We start from the raw sequence: 17974 nt of genomic DNA on the forward strand, positions 1-17974 counted from the left end.
CACATACAGTGCTGTAAATATGGTAATTTATTATAATTAACCTTGTAATTATAAACAACTGATGAGATGCTTTTCCATCATGTAATACAATAGCAATACATTAATATTCTTCACATCTTGAAAATCCATTTTCCGCCATTTTGCGATGTTGGTCACATGTGACCATCAGTGAGATGATGCATTTCAAATCTACCTTCAATCCTGGATTCTTTTGGAGGGGACAAGAAGCAAGAACAATAATTTTTCAGAAACAACTTAAGAAGATTATTATTATAATAGACTCGGTAGTGATGAACAAGAATTTGGCAAACAAAAACAATTGGGTCAAATTCCTCAGCTATCACTTCTGTTCCAATATCACATCCCAGATGTCGCCGTCTACTACGGTGCAACTTAAGGACAAGACCTCAAATTCAGTGCATTTAACAACATCCAGGTACATTTAAAAAACATCCTACTCGGTGGTGCATGATGGAAAAAAGATTGACTGTGAGTTTGATAGAGATGGTGTTTAGGAAGTGGTTCAGGTGGTTTGGTCGAAATGACCAAACCATTTCAAATAACTGTTAATTCTGGAATGATGTTAACTAAAGTGCTGAGATACAGGTCATAGTAAAACCTCAAAATAACCATCCTCCATTAAGAAATGTAATTTCCCCATTAATGTAGATCTGTATTGCATTCATGTGATGCATGGACTTCTCTGCCCCAATATTCCACCCAGAAATCCATTCCACAGATTGATCACTTTGAGCAAGTATAACCTACTGAGATCAATTCCTCCATCCAGTCTGAAGATGTTCCTATTGTTGTAAGTTTAAAGTGAAACAGATTACCAGAATTACATTGCTCTATCCTCAAATATGAAATACTTCTACTATCAGCTTCTGCAATTAAGATCATAAACTTGAAGGGTAAAATCTTTAACATTCTTTGCTCATAATTTCTTTTGTTATAGTCACTGGTCGCATGCCTTAAGAGCCATAATTGGGTTAATATCAGTCTTCCTGACCCACTGCCAAATGTTTGTTGGAATTGAAAAAAAGATAGGGAAAAAGGAAATATGTAATATTGTTGGCCCAATAACTATTTTGTTCTGATATAACCATTTGTTCAACTTAGAACCAATTTTTATACCAACAGTATTTTTCTGTACAATGCTTACATACTCATGACTGTTACACACAAAGCCTTTAGATCCTCCCTCACCCACCCAGAAATTAAGAATGCTTCATGAAGTTTAACTATACTAGAATGAGTGTTTGTCCATATATTGCATTAGGTTATTTAAAAAATATTCTACTTCATATTCATTGGATTGATATTTTTAGCATTTGTTGGTTTCCAGTGATCGTCGTCTCCAAGAGCTTGTGTCCTTTTGTAATCTGGAAAAGGAGAAAGATTTGAAACAGGTTTGAGTGAAACAACTGTAGTATTTATTAAATTACTCACAAGTTGTTTCCATGTTCGACTTCTCATCAATCCAAAAGAGCATCTTGGATTCTGGTGAGCCCCTCCCACATAATATTATAAAATATAATTAAATATTATGTGGGAGGGGCTCACTCAAAAGATGGAGGTTCAGGGAATTAAGGCTGTTTCCATCAAATGCATATATCACCCATCCAACATATAGCTGACCTCCATGTTACAGAGGATTTAATCCAAATAGATTAGATAGCATATTTTGAAACAAATGTGTTAATATAAAATAAAGTGATGACAGGATTAGCACTAATTCCCACCAGCCTTTAACAATTAATACCACTAAAGATGACTGCACCCTGATTTGTATGGCACCAGGATGCATGAAGAAATGGTATTCTCACATTTCCAACCTATTGCTGCAGCGCTCAAAGTTCTTCCACTGAACCAGGAGGCTTCATGTGAATATTTGATGCAATAAGCTCAAAAATGTATCTCTGACCCTTCACAGTTATCCTTTGTGCAATAATGCTGAAATAATTTAACAGAAAATATATTCACATGTACGTAGTTACTTTGCAATAATCAAGATGAGAGGCGGGAAGAGACAGTGTGAAGAACTTGCCACTTTGGATGGAATGTACTGGCCTCAATTGCTTCAAACACAGAGTTTGCTAAGATTATGATTAATTGCCAAATATCTTGGAGTACTGTGTTCAGTTCTGGTCACCTCACTTCGGGAAGGATGTGGATACTCTAGAGGGAGTGCAGAGGGGACTTACAAGGAAGTTGCCTGGATTGGCGAGCATGCCTTAAGAAAATATGTTGAGTGAACTTGGCCTTTTCTCCTTGGAGCAATGGAGGATGAGAGGTGACCTTACAGAGGTGTATAAGATGATGAGAGGCATTGATTGTGTGGATAGTCAGAGGCTTTTACCCAGGGCTGAAATCGCTAACACGAGGGGTCATAGTTTTAAGGTGCTTGGAAGTGCACTGCCAGTGAAGCTGGTAGAGGCGGATATGATGGGGTCTTTTAAGAGAGTCTTAGATAGATACATGGAGCTTAGAAAAATAGAGGGCTATGTGGTAGAGTAACTCGAGACAGTTTCTAAAGTAGGTTGCATAGTCGGCACAACATTGTAATGTGCTGTAGATTTCTATGATTTTATGATTCTATGAACGATCCTCATGGAGGAGCTGGTGTTAATAGCTCAGCACTGGCATTCACTGAATGAATTCAGTCTCACAAATTAAAACAAAAAAAAACATTTCCATTATTGTACTTTTTTGACACACTAGGTAGCAACTTAAACCAAAAACAGTGGTAGTTATAAGATATAGAAGCAGAATTAGGCCATTTGGCCCATCACATCTACTCCACCATTTCATTAGGACTGATCCATTTTTCCTCTCAGCCCCAATCTCCTGCCTTCTACTTGTATCCCTTCATGCCCTGACCAACCAGCCTTAAACATATGTAAAGACTTGGCCTCCACAGCCACCTGCGGCAACAAATTCCACAGATTCACCACTCTCCAGCTAAAGAAATTCCTCCTCATCGCCATTGGAAAAGATGCCCCTCTATTCTGAGGCTGTGTCCTCTGGGCCTAGACTCTCCCACCATAAAAAACATCCTCGCCACATCCACTCTATCAAGACCTTTCAACATTCGATAGGTTTCAATCAATACAACCCTCATTCTTCTGAATTCTCGTGAATACAAGCCCAGAGCCATCAAACACTCTTCATATGACAAGCCATTCAAACCTGGAATCATTTATGTGAACCTCCTTTGAACCCTCTCCAGTGTCAGCACATCCTTTCTAAGATAAGGAGCCCAAATCTGCTCACAATACTCCAAGTGATGCTTCACCAGAGTTTTATAAAGCCTCAAGATTACATCCTTGCCTTTATATTCTAATTCTCTTGAAATGAATGCTAACATCGCATTTGCCTTCCTCACCACAGACTCAACCTGCAAATTAAACATGAGGAAATCCTGCACAAGAACTTTCACGTTCCTTTGAACCTTAGGTTTTTGAATTTTCTCTCCACTTGAAAAATAGTCTACCCTTTTATTTCTTCTACCAAGGTGCATGACCAGACACTTCTCAACACTGTATTCCATCTGCCATTTCTTTGCCCCTTCTCTTATTCTGTCTAAGTCCTTTTGTAGCCTCTCTACTTCCCCAAAACTACTTGACCCTCCACCTTTCTTCATATCGCCTGCAAACTTTGCACCAAAGCCACCAATTCCATCATCCAAATTACTGGCATATAATGTAAAAAAAGTGATCCCAAAGCAGGCCCCTGTAGAACATCACTAGTTACCGGCAGCCAACCAGAAAGGGCTCCCTTTATTCCCACTCTTTGCCTCCTTCCAATCAACCACTGCTTTATCCATGCTAGAATCTTTCCTGTAATACCATGGGTTCTTAACTTGTTAACCAGAATCATGTGTGGTACCTTATCAAAGGTCTTCTGAAAATCCAAGTACACAACATCAAACAATTTTCCTTTGTCTATTCTGCTTGTTATTTCTTCAAAGAATTCCAACAGATTTGACAGGTAAGATTTTCCCTTGAGGAAAGCATGCCGATTATGGCTTATTTTATCATGTGCCTCCAAGTACCCTGAAACCACATCCTTAACAATTGACTCCAACATCTACCCAACCACTGAGGTCAGACTAACTTTCTTACAGTTTCTTTTCTTCTGCCTCTCTCCCTTCTTGAAGAGTGGAGTGACATTTGCAATTTTCCAGTCTTCCAGAACCATTTCAGAATCTAGTGATTCTTGAAAGATCATTACTAATGTCGCCATGATTTCTTAAGCCACCTCTTCAGAACTCTGGGGTGTATACCACCTGGTTCAGGTGATTCATCTAACTTTAGACTTCTCAGTTTCAAAAGAACCTTCTCCCTAGTAATGGCAACTTCACACACTTCTGACACTTGACTCTTGACACTTGACAAGTGAAGGCTGATGCAAAATACTTATTCAGTTTGTCTGCCTTTTCCTTGCCCTCCATTACTACCTCTCCAGCATTATTTTTTACATTTTATTTATCCAAAGAAACTTTTGGTATCCTCTTTAATATTATTGGCTAGCTTAGTTTCTTATTCCATCTTTACCTTATTAATGACTTTTTGAGTTGCCTTCTGTTGGTTTTTAAAAGCTTCCCAATCCTCTAACTTCCCAGAAATTCTAGGTATTGCTGCACTGCCATCATTCCTGGTAGTGTTCTTTTCCAATCAATTCTGGCCACCTCCTCTCTCATGCCTCTGTAATTCCCTTTACTCCACTGTAATACTGATATATCTGACTCTAGCTTCTCCTTCTGAAATTTCAGGGTGAATTTGATCATATAATGATCACTTTCCCCTAAGGGTTCTTTTACCTTAAGCTCTCTAAAGAATTCCGATTAATTGCACAACACCCAATCCAGAATATCTGATCCTCTAATGGGCTCAACCATGAGCTGCTCTGAAAAGCCATCTCATAGGCACGGTGCAAATTTCCCCTCTTGTGATCCAGCACCTGTCATGGTCCGGTCTGTGAAGTCCGCATTCTGGTTCACGGTCCGGTCCATCGACCCTTGCTCCAGGTTTTCCTGTCTACCCTGTTTCTGTTCCTGTTAAGCACTAATTGAGCCAGCTGATTCTCGTTGGGGCTGGCTGTATAAATACCTCCAGAGACCAGGGCATGGCTGCTGGATTGTTCTTGTCCTTACTCCTTGCATCCCTTCCCCTGCCTTCGGTTTCCTCGCCTGAAGCCCTGCCTTGACTTGCCGGTAACTCTCGCTTCACCTGAAGTTCTTGTCTTGCCTCGCATTGCCTGAAGCTTTGCCTTGTCTTGCTGTTAACTCTCGCCTTGTCTCACCTGCAATCTTGTCCTGGAACCACCCTGTACCTAGCTCCCTTCCTGTCCCCTGCCCCCGCCGAGTAAGTCAGGCTGTCTTGCTGTTACCCTGCGGTTGGTTCTGTCCCTTGCCTCCGTCAGGTAAGCCAGGCCATCTTGCCATTACCCTACGGTTGGTTCTGTCCCTTCCTGTCTCTTGCGTCCGTCAGATAAGCCAGGCCATCTTGCCATTACCCTACGGTTGATTCTGTCCCTTCCTGTCCCTTGCGTCCGTCGGGTGGAGATCCGCGCCCTGCCCAGGAGTACCATGCCCTGCCCAGGAGGAGCTTCAAGACCCCAAGCCTCCAGCCGAGCCCCAAGCCAAGCTTCAAGACCCCAAGCCTCAAGCCTCTAGTCTCAAGCCTCGCCTCAAGTGCCTGGTTTCCAGCCTCGCCTGAAGTCTCTAGCCTCGCCTCAAGACTCTAGCCTGAAGACTCCAGCCTCGTCCTGCCTGCCAGCCAAGTCACGTCCTTGCCTAGTTCTGGGGTCCGAGCCAGAGGAAAGACCCAGGTTCTGGGTCCTTGTCCAGTCTCTGGCTCGGAGTCCAAGCCCTGGCTCCAAGCTCTCTTGTCCAGTCCTGTTCCGGGTTCCCGGTTTTCGTGTCCATGCCCTTGCCCTCACCCTGTATCCTAGTCCTGTCCCTAGTACTTCAGTGTCTGTGTCTTGCACTTGGGTCCATTCCCAGCCATCACCTTATGACAGCACCAACCGGATTTTCCCGATCTACCTGTATATTGAAATGCCCCATAACTATTGCAGTATTGTCTTTTTGACATCATTTTCTTTCTGCCATTGTAATTTGTAGACCACATCCTTACCACTGTTTAGGGATCTGTATATAACTCCCATCGGGGTCTTCCTACCCTTGTACTTCTTTAGCTCTAACCACAATGATTCTGCATCTTCCTACCCTATGTCACTTCTTTCTAATGATTTGATTTAATTTTTTACCAGTGAAGCCACACCACCCCCTCTGCCAGCCTGCCCATCCTTTTGATACAATGTGTGTCCTTGGATATTAAGCTCTCAGCTATAATCTTCTTTCAGCCATGATTCAGTGATGCCTACAACATCATACATGCCAATGTGTAACTGTCCTACAAGTTCATCTACCTTATTCCGTCTACTGTGTGCATTCAAATATAACACTTTCAGTCCTGTATTCACCCTTTTCAATGTTGTCTGCCTTTTACATTTCAGCTCTTCCTGTTGACTGCGCCTTTGCCCTGTCAACAGCCTCTCCTTGCTAGGAGTCTCAGTGCACATTGCCTTTGTTTTTGAACCAACTACCTCATCCTCAGCACTATCACTCCAGTTCCCACCCCCCTGCCAAATTAGTTTAAACCCTTCTCAATAACTCTAGCAAACCTGTCTGCAAGGGTATTGGATCCCCTCGGGTTCAGGTGTAATCCATCCCTTTTGTACAGGTCACACCTTTCCCCAGAAGAGATCCCAATGCTCCATAAATCTGAACCCTTGACCCCTGCACCAGTTCCTCAGCTACACATTCACCTTTCAAACCATCCCATTCTTATCCTCACTGACATGTGGCACAGGCAACAATTCAGAGAATACTACACTGGGGGTCCTGTTTCTCAGCTTTCAAACTAGCTCCCTAAAATCTTTCATCAAGACTTCCTCACCTTGTCTACCTATGTCATTGGTGACAATATGTACCAAGACTTTTCTCCCACCAGTGTTTCCCATAGTGTGAGAGTACAGGACAAGAGGGCACAGCCTCAGGATAGAGGGGCACCCTTTCAAAAACAGAGATGCGGAGAAACTTCTTTAGCCAAAGTATGGTGAATTTGTAGAGGCCAGGTTGTTGGGTATATTTAACGCAGAGATTGATAGGTTCTTGATTGAATATGACATCAAAGGTTATGGGGAGAAGGCTGGGGACTGGATTAACATAATTAAATAATGGAGTAGACCCGATGGGCCAGATGGCCTAATTCTGTTCCTATGTGTTATGGTCTTATGGTCTAAGACTTCTGGCTGCTCACCCTCGCTCTTGAGAGTGCCATAGACATGATCTGAGACATCCCTGATCCTGGGACCAGGGAGGCAACATAGCATCCGGGTGTCTCTATGGCATCCACAGAACCTCATCTCTGTTCCTCTGACTATGGGATCTCCTAGCAACACTGCTGTCCTCTTCACCTCTCTGCTCTTCTGAGCCACAGCACCAGACTCAGTGCCAGAGAACCCGGTCAGTGTGGTTCCCCCACCCCCCCGATGGGCTACCCCCCTCAATATATCTAAAGTTGTATTATTGAGGGGAATGGCCACAGGCGTGCTCTGTGCTGGCTGTGCATTTCCCCTCCTTCTCCTGACAGTCACCCAGTTGTCTGCCTCCTGCAACCTAGGGGTGACTACCTGCCTGTAGCTCCAGTCTATCACCTCCTCATTCTCCTGTATGAGCCAAAGGTTTTCGAGCTGCAGCTCCAGTTCTCTCAGGAGCTGCAACGCAGTGCACCTGGGGCAGATGTCTTTATCCAAGAGACTGGAGGACTCCCAGACTTCCCACATCCTACACACAGTACAAAACACTGTTCCGGAGTCATTCTCACTACACTACTTATGACCTAACAGACAAGGATTGAACAAGTAAGGACAGAAAGAGAGAAACTTAACAGATATTTTACCTCGCCCAAGCCTGATCTTGCCTATGCTTGATGAGTCAAAGCCACTCTAAACACCAGCACACTCAAAGGGAGGGCCACTCCACTTGCTCTTGTGTTATTTTTATTCGCCCTTTCTAATGAAGGTCTGTTCGTTGGTGATGTAGTAGAATTCACACCGGACTTCAGGGAGAACGGTCCCGGGTTCGAATCCAGCCGACTCCTTGTACGCTTTCCATCTGTGCTGGGTTGAGAGTCAGGCTAGCAACTTGGCCTCATAAAACAGACAAATGGTAAAAAAAAAAGAGGCAAGGTTGCCACCCGATGCATCAAACAAGATGCAGGGAAGAACTTTACCTTTCTAATGAATCCATCTCATTGATAGGTGGCTGCCCAAGTCAGAGAAACTGCTGTGAAGCTCTGCCTTTTAAATCTTGATTGCAGACGATTGAAAAGTCAGGTCTATTTACGCACTCAACTCTGGAGTAGTGTTGAATGCAGCCACTTCTCAAACACTGAGGTCAAGCTAACTGGCTTATAATTTCCTTTATTATGCCTCCCTCCCCTCTTATAGAGTGGAGTGACATTTGCAATATTCCAGTCCTCTGGAACCATTCCGAATCTCGTGATTCTTGAAAAATCACTGCTAGTGTCTCCACAACCTCTTCATCTACCTCTTTCAGAGCCCAGTGGTGTAATTTATCTAGCCCACGTCACTTTTCTACCTGCAGATCTTTCAAGCTCCTTCTCCTTAGTAAAAGCAATTACAGCACATTAGGTTCATCTTTGTGCTCCATCTCCAATGTCCATTTTCCAGCAGTCTGATATCCACTCTCACCTCTCTTTTACTCTGTATGCTATGTACCTGAAAAACCCTTTTGTATTCTCTTTTATATTATGGGCTAACTTGCGTGTATATTTCACCTTTACTCTCCTTATAACTTTTTTGGTTGCCTTTTTTTTATCTTTAAAAGCTTCCCAACCCTCTAACTTCCCACTAGTTTTTGCTATATTACATGGCCTCTCTTTTCGTTTTATACTGTCTTTGACTTCCCTTGTTAGCCATGATTGTGTCATCCTCCCTTTAGAATGCTGAATAGATTTTTGGGATGGTGGCGTCGCAGTTTGTACAGCACTATTACAGCTCGGGTCGTTCGGGAGTTCGGAATTCAATTCCAGCACCATTCTGCAAGGAGTCTCCCCATGGAATGCATGGGTTTTCCCCAACTGCTCCAGTTTCCTCCCATTGTCCAAAGATGTACCGGCTAGGTTAATTGGTCATGAAGATTGTCCCATGATTAGGTTATCGTTACTTGGGTTTGTTGGGGGTTGCTGAGGTGGCATGGCTCGAAGGGCCAGAAGGGCCTACTCCACGCTGTGTAAGATAAAATAAAAAATAAATGATCTATCCTGTGCCTTCCAAAATGCTCCTGGAAACCTCAGCCTTTGCTGTTCTGCTGTCATCCTTGCTAGAGTCCCTATCCAATCAGCTTTCGCCAGCACCTCTCTCTCATGCCATTGTAATTCCCTTTACTCCACTGTGAGGCATTAGTAATAATCGTTCAAAGATCATTGGATTCTGGCATGGTGTCAGATGTCTGGAAAACTGCAAATGTCGCTCTACTCTTCAAGAAAGGAGGAAGACAGCAGAAAGGAAATTATAGACCAGTTAGCCTGACCTCAGTGGTTGGAAAGATGTTGGAGTCAATTGGTAAGGATGAGATGATGGAGTATTTGCTGACACAGGATAAGATAGGACAAAGTCAGCATGACCTCCTTAAAGGAAAATCTTGCCTGACAATCCTGTTGGAATTCTTTGAGGAGAATACAAATAGGATGAATAAAGGGGATGCAGTGGATGTTGTGTATTTGGACTTTCAGAAGGCCTTTGACAAGGTATCACACATGAGGCTGCTTACCAAATTAAGAGCCCATGGTATTACAAGAAAATTACTGGCATAGTTAGAGCATTGCCTGATTGGTAGGAGGCAGCAAGTGGGAATAAAAGGATCCTTTTCTAGTTGGCTGCCAGTGACTAGTGGTGTTCCACAGGGGTTGGTGTTGGGACCACTTCCTTTTATGCTGTATATAAATTACTTAGATGATGGAATAGGAGCTTTGTTGCCAAGTTTGCAGATGATAGGAAGATTGGTGGAGGGGTAGGTAGTGCTGAGGAAACAGGTAGGCTGCAGAAGGACTTAACAGATTAGGAGTATGGGGAAGAAAATGGCAAATGAAATATAATGTTGGAAAATGCATGGTCATGCACTTTAGTAGTAGAAATGAATGTACAGGCTACTTTCTAAATGGGGAGAAAATCCAAAAATCTGAGAGAAAAGGTACTTGGGAGTCCTTGTGCAGAATACCTTAAAGGTTGACTCGCAGGTTGAGTTTGTGGTGAGGAAGGCAAATGCAATGTTTGCATTCATTTCAAAAGGTCTAGGTTACAGGAGTAGGGATGTGATGCTGAGGCTTTATAAGGCACTGGTGAGGCCTCACCTTGAGTATTGTGAACAGTTTTGGACTCCTCATCAAAGGAAAGATGTACTGGCATTGGAGAGGGTTCAGAGGAGGTTCACGAGGATGATCCTAGGAATGGACGTGTTATCATACAAGGAACGTTTGATGGCTCTGGGTCTGTACTCACTGGAATTTATAAGGATGACGGGGAATCTGATTGAAATCTTTCAAATGTTGAAAGGCCTGGACAGAGTAGATGTGGAAAGGATGTTTCCCATGGTGGGGGCATCTAGGGCAAGAGGGCACAGCCTCAGGATAGAGGGACACCCATTTAAAACAGAGATACAGAGAAATTTCTTCAGTCAGAGGTTAGTGAATTTGTGAAATTTGTTACCATAGGCAGCTGCTCAGGCCAGGTTGTTTGGGTGTGTTTAAGGTTCTTGATTGGAAAAGGCCGGGAGTGGGGCTGAGGAGTGGCAAAAAGGATCAGCCATGATTGAATGGTGGAGCAGGCTCGATGGGCCAAATGGCCTAATTCTTCTCCTATGTCTTATGGTCTTTCATTAATACTGATACATCTGACTTTACCTTCTTCCTCTCAAACTGCAGGGTGAGTTCTATCTTATTACAATCACTGCCTCCTAAGTGTTCCTTTACCTTAAGATTCAAAGGCTGACATGCAAAAAATATACGCTACCTCCAAGGAGAAGGTTCCAGGAGTTTATTTTAGAGTTATAAGAGCCATTGTCTCCAGTAGATCTCCTCCCATCTGGAAAAAAAACAATTTTAGTATTCAATGATGATTCTTTTCATGAGAATTTTTGACCATCAGAGTCCTAATCATGTCTGGTCTGTGATGTCCTTATGTTATTTTAGGTGTCAGCTCTGGGGTATGGAATTCTTTTCCAAATCTGTCAAATACATTATATATTTCAATGTATTAATGTTTCTTTTGTGGTATCTCTAAGGACAAACAAAATCTAGAGAAATAAAGCAACACTCACAACACGCTGGAGGAACTCAGCAGGTCGGGCAGCATCCATGGAAATGATGAGTCGACGTTTCGGGCCGGAACCCTTTGTCAGGACTGAAGAGGGAAGGGGCAGACGCCCTATAAAGAAGGTGGGGGGAGGGTGGGAAGGAGAAGGCTGGTAGGCTCCAGGTGAAAAACCAGTAAGGGGAAAGATCAAGGGTTGGGGGAGGGGAAGCAGGGAGGTGATAGGCAGGAAAGGTGAAAAAGGAATAGGGGAAAACACAATGGGTAGTAGAAGGAGGCAGAACCATGAGGGAGGTGATAGGCAACTGAGGGAGGGGGCAGAGTGAAATAGGGATAGAGGAAGGGAGGGGGAGGGAATTACTGAAAGTTGGAGAATTCTATGTTCATACCAAGGGGCTAGAGACTACCTAGACAGTTTATGAGGTGTTACTCCTCCAACCTGAGTGTACCTCATCATGGCCGTAGAGGAGGCCATGTATGGACATATCTGAATGGGAATGGGAAGCAGAGTTGAAGTGGGTGGCCACCGGGAGATCCTGTCTGTTGTGGCGGACGGAACGGAGGTGCTCGACGAAGGGGTCCCCCAATCTGCGTCGGGTTTCACCGATGTAGAGGAGGCCGCACCGGGAGCACCGGATGAAATCGATGACCCCAACAGACTCACAAGTGAAGTGTTGCCTCACCTGGAAGGACTGTTTAGGGCCCTGAATGGTGGCAAGAGAGGAGGTGTAGGGACAGGTGTAGCACTTACGCTTACAGGGATAAGTGCTGGGTGGGAGATCCGTGGGGAGGGATGTGTGGACCAGGGAGCTGCGGAGAGACCGATGCCTGCGGAAAGTGGAGAAAGGTGGAGAGGGAAAGATGTGCTCAGTGGTGGGGTCCTGTTGAAGGTGGCGGAAGTTGCGGAGGATAATTTGCTGGATCTGGAGGCTGGTGGGGTGGTAGGTAAGGACAAGGGGAACTACACCCTAGTTACACCCTTAGTCTGAAGAAAGTGGGAAGAGCCACTTAATAACTTCTCTTTTATAATAGACCTCACCAGTTTCCCACCACCACTACCCTCCTCCGGTTGGCGGAACTGGTTCTCACACTTAATAACTTCTCTTTTGGCTCTTCCCACTTTCTTCAGACTAAGGGCATAGCTATGGGAACTCGCATGGGACCCAGCTATGCCTGCCTCTTCGTTGGTTATGTGGAACAGTCTGTGCTCCAAACCTATTCTGGTACTGCTCCCCAACTTTTCCTTCGGTACATTGATAACTACATTTGTGCTGCTTCCTGCACCCATGCTGAGCTCCTCAATTTCATCGACTTTACTTCAAACTTCCACCCAGCCCTCAAATTCACTTGGTCTATCTTGAACACTTCTCTCCCCTTTCTCGAAGTCTCGGTCTCCATCTCTGGAGACAGACTGTCAACTGACATCTTCTACAAGCCCACTGACTCTCATAACTACCTGGACTATACCTCTTCCCACCCCGCCACATGCAAAAATCCCATTCCCTATTCCCAGTTCCTCCATCTCCGCTGCATCTGCTCCCAGGATGAGGTTTTCCGTTCCAGGCCATCTCAAATTTCCTCTTTCTTTAAGGACCGTGGTTTCCCTTCTGCTGTCATCAATGATGCCCTCACCCGCATCTCCTCCATTTCCCGCACTTCAGTCTTCACCCCATTCTCCCGTCACCACAACAGGGTCAGAGTTCCCCTTGTCCTCACCTACCACCCCACCAGCCTTCGAATCCAGCACATTTTCCTCCGCAAATTCCGCCACCTTCAACAGGACTCCACCACTAAGCACATCTTTCCCTCTCCACCCCTCTCCGCTTTCTGCAGGGATCGTTCCCTCCATGACTCCCTGGTCCACACATCTCTCCCCATGGATGTCCCACCCAGCACTTACCCCTGTAAGCATAAGTGCTACACCTGTCCCTACACCTCCTCTCTTGCCACCATTCAGGGCCCTAAACAGTCCTTCCAGGTGAGGCAACACTTCACTTGTGAGTCTGTTGGGGTCATCGATTGCATCCGGTGCTCCCGGTGCAGCCTCCTCTACATCAGTGAAACCCGACGCAGATTGGGGGACCGCTTCGTCGAGCACCTCCGTTCCGTCCGCCACAACAGACAGGATCTCCCGGTGGCCACCCACTTCAACTCTGCTTCCCATTCCCATTCAGATATGTCCATACATGGCCTCCTCTACTGCCATGATGAGGCTAAACTCAGGTTGGAGGAGCAACACCTCATATACCATCTAGGTAGTCTCCAGCCCCTTGGTATGAACATAGAATTCTCCAACTTCCGGTAATTCCCTCCCCCTCCCTTCCTCTATCCTTATTTCACTCTGCCCCCTCACCCAGCTGCCTATCACCTCCCTCATGGTTCTGCCTTCTTTTACTGTCCATTGTGTTTTCCCCTATTCCTTCTTCACCTTTCCTGCCTATCACCTCCGTGCTTCCCCTCACCCACCCCTTTGTCTGTCCCCTTACTGGTTTTTCACCTGGAACCTATCAGCCATCTCCTTCCCACCCTCCCCCCACCTTCTTTACAGGGCCTCTGCCCCTTCCCTCAACAGTCCTGACGAATGGTTCCAGCCTGAAATGTTGACTGATCGTTTCCACTGATGCTGCCCGACCTGCTGAGTTCCTCCAGCGTGTTGGGAGTGTTGCTTTGATCCCAGCATCTGCAGAGTATTTTGTCTCTAGAGAAAGAAAATAGTTCACTAGCAATGTAAAATGCTTTCCCTCTGTTCCAAAAGTATCGTATATTTGAAGAAGGGGGAAGTGTGACCACTTCTCCTGTGGCATTATACCCCAGTGAGAGCTACTGACTAGCACAGTAAAACAAATAGTGGCAAAATTTTTTTTACTTCTTAAAGCAGTCTGAATTTGCCACTAAACTAATTTCATACTGCATAGATACAACAAACCAAGCTATACCAATAAATTAAATAGTTTTTGTTGGAATAAACCTGCATTATAACATTGGTTGATGGTCAGACTGCTATCACCATTCACAAAGACAACCAATGCTATTACCCATTAGTGGAAGGATCTATGATGTGGAGAATAAACATGAGGAAGAGAAGAACGGAAGATTATAGCTTTGTAGTAACATGTTTTTGAATTTCTGATTATCATACATAACTTTGCTAACTCTTCTCAACCCGGACATCAACTAAGTAGTTACACTAATTCTTGTGCTTGAAAACTGATAATTCAGACAGATTTTTAACATCAGAAAATTACACAGTGATCTACTCTGGAAAGGACACGTGTGTGCACACTGGACACAGTCTGAGAAGCCATCCCAGATGAAGTCAATTATTTCAGCTTCTTCCCCTCTGCCATCCAATTTCTGAATGGACACTGAACTTATGAACACTATCTCACTATTTTTTATTTCTATTTTTGCACTATTTATTTAATTTAACTGTTTTATATATGTATTTACTGTAATGTTTTTTCTATTACATTGTCCTGCTACTGCAAAGACAACAAATTTCACGACATATGCTCACTATATTAAACCTGATTGTGATTCCGATTCTGATCAATAACTTTCTTATGCCTCTGTCAACGGATCAATGCAACTTCTGGAAAAGAACTGATGTCCTCCTGGCAATTTTAAAAACTCCCTAGTCCTGAATATAAAGTCGCCAGAGGGAAGGCTGACATTGATACTGCAAAATTATTAAGCAACAATAAATTATTTCACTCTTCTGGGAGTCATTCACCATCCTCATTCTGAGAATCCAAAAGTGATCCTACCTTCTTTAGAGTAATGCATTAAGAATATTAGGTAACAGTTCAAAGAAAACTGTGCATTTTAATATCCATCTCACTGATATACTTCAGGAAGTTGTAACTTAATCACCCAAACTTCAATAAAGTCTGGATGGATAACTGTTATTTCATAATTTAGAAGGTGGTTAGGGTGACACACGAGTATACAAAAGGTCCATTCACTTAACTGGCTGCGAGATGTACACTCCAGCTCTCGTGTTGTTCTGTGCAATGACTGGGTATTTTCATAGAGCCATAGGGAACTACAGCACAGACACAGATCCTATGGCCCATTTAGTTCATGCTGAACTGTTATCCTACATAGTCCCATTGACCCACACCAGTATTATTGCCCTCCATACCTCTCCCATCCATGTATTTATCAAAAATAGGATAATCAAAACATCACAATTTCAATGTTGAAATTGAAGTCATTTAATATTTAAACAGTGTTATTTATTTCTCCTACTTACATCGTCCTTTAAGATACAGCATGGACTGTGGACCCCAGTTTCCTGGTGTAACTTTGCTCTAAAGAAGAAAAAAATCCACACTATAAATGCAAATCACAACTGTATTTTAAATAGTTTGGATTCTGTTTCAGGATCTCACCTTGGGAGTGCAACAGGACTCCACCACCAGAAAAGTAATTAAGATAACACAGATAACTGCCATCTTGGATTTCTGTGGAAGAGAATTGAGAGAAACAGCATGAGAGAGTCTCTGAGAATTGTAAGGTGCATTGCCACACCAACACAGCAGACAACCAGTATGCAAACAACAACAAACAGAGCAAATACAAAAAGAAAGAAAAAAATGAAATAATAATAAATAAGCAATAAATATTGAGAACCTGAGTTGAAGAGTCCTTGAAAGTGAGTCCATAGGTTTTGGGAACAGTTCAGTGATGGGGCAAGTGGAATGAACCCCTTTGTTTCAAGATCCTGATGGTTGAGGGGTAATAACTGTTCCTGAACCTGGTGGTGTGAGTCCTGAGGCTTCTATACCTTCATCCTGATGGCAGCAGTAAGAAGAGAGTCCTGGGTGGTGGGGGTCCCTGATGATGGATGCTGCATTTCTATGACAATGCTCCATGTAGATGTGCTCAATGCTGGGGAGGGCTTTACCTGTGATGTACTGGGCCATATCCACTACTTTTTGTAGGATTTTCCATTCAAGGGCATTGGTGTTTCCATACCAGGCTGTGATGTAGGCAGTCAAAGTACTCTTCACCACATATCTGTAGAAGTTTGTCGAGGTTTTAGAAGACATGCCACATCATGGCAAACTCCTAAGGAAGAAGAGGTGCTGCCATGTTCTCTTCATAATTGCACTTATGTGCTGGGCCCAGGACAGTTCCTCAGAAACTTATAACACCAAGGAATTTAATGTTGCTGATCCTCTCCTCCTCTGACCTCCCGATGAGAACTGGCTCATGGACCTCTGGTTTCCTCCTCCTAAAGTCAATAATCAACTCCTTGGTCTTGCTGACATTGAGTGAGAGGTTGTTGCTATGGCATCACTCAGCCAGATTTTCAATCTCTCTCCTATATGCTGGTTCATCACCACCTTTGATTCTGCCTATGACAGTCATGTCGTCAGCAAACTTAAAATAGTTATCTTACAAAAAAAAAATCAAATTATCAAAACGTACAGCTGACAAAATGTCCAGCTGATGCAGTATCAGTGAGGGGAAGGTAGATTGAGTGGGATTATTCATCAAACTATTTACTTCTTTTTCTGCACAAGGTTTTATCTCCCCTGTGACCCATGTGATGGCTTATTTCCATCTATTTACCTCTAAAGCAGTATGCTTTACGTGCTTAAATCACAACAGCGGATGCTGGCTTGTTATTGACCGGCTGAGGTTCTCTCACCTTCCCGGACATGTATCCACCTAAAGGCAATCCCAAGTGGAATTGATGGATTTCCCAAAGCCTGGATAATGCCTCATCACAGACAACAGTGAATACATAGACCTCAATTTAATATTTCCCACAAGGTTCAAATGCAGATAATAAGAAATCCTGATTTTAAAAAGTGCTAACTCACCTAGCTGAGCTAAATTCCAACTGACCCATTAACCACAACCTAGTATCACTGCAAGCAGTACAAAATTCAAACTCCATTTCTCAGCTTGTAGTTAGTTGAGGAAGCACCACTGGTTTCCATTTGTTTTACCACAGTCTCTTTATGGAAAAGAAATTCTTTATGTGCATTCTGTAAGCACAAGAAATCCTGCAGATGTTGGAAATCCAGAGAAACACACACAAAATGCTAGCAGAACTCAGCAGGTCAGGCAGCATCTATGGAAATGAATAAACAGTCAATATTTCAGACAGAGATCCTTCACTAGGATTGGAAAGGAAGGGGGAAGAAACCAGAATAAGACGGATGGGAGATGGGGAGTAGGACAAGTTGGAGGGTGATAGATGAAGCCAGGTGGAAGGGAGAGAGGGGATGAAGGAAGAAGCTGGGAGGTGATAAACGGAAAAGTCAAAGGGCTGGGGAAGAAGGACACTGATAGGAGAGGAGAGTGGATCATGGGAGAAAGGTAAGGAAGAGGAGCACCAGGGGGAGGTGATAGCCAGGTGAGGAGAAGTGGTAGAAGGCCAGAGTGAGAAACAGAAGAGGGAAATGGGGAGGGAAATTACCAGAAGTTGGAGGAATTGATGTTCATGCCATCAGATTGGAGGCTATCCTGATAGAATACAAGGTGTTGCTCTTCCAACTGAGAGTTGCCTCATTCTGGTAGAAGAGCAAGCCAAGGACCAACATGTTGGAAT

The 17974-nt window shown here is 43.8% G+C and overlaps 1 long non-coding RNA gene across 1 annotated transcript; it reads right to left on the reverse strand.

Moving 5' to 3' along the window:
• Positions 1–1090: 1090 nt before the first annotated feature.
• Positions 1091–15704, reverse strand: LOC134354285 (uncharacterized). Its single transcript, XR_010019761.1, has 3 exons — positions 15662–15704; positions 11107–11178; positions 1091–1385 (listed from the first exon to the last, which is right to left on the reverse strand). It is a non-coding gene; the product is annotated as an uncharacterized LOC134354285 (long non-coding RNA).
• Positions 15705–17974: the final 2270 nt, after the last annotated feature.

This window comes from Mobula hypostoma, chromosome 11 (genome assembly GCF_963921235.1).
Source record: "Mobula hypostoma chromosome 11, sMobHyp1.1, whole genome shotgun sequence".
Lineage (NCBI taxonomy): Eukaryota > Metazoa > Chordata > Chondrichthyes > Myliobatiformes > Myliobatidae > Mobula > Mobula hypostoma.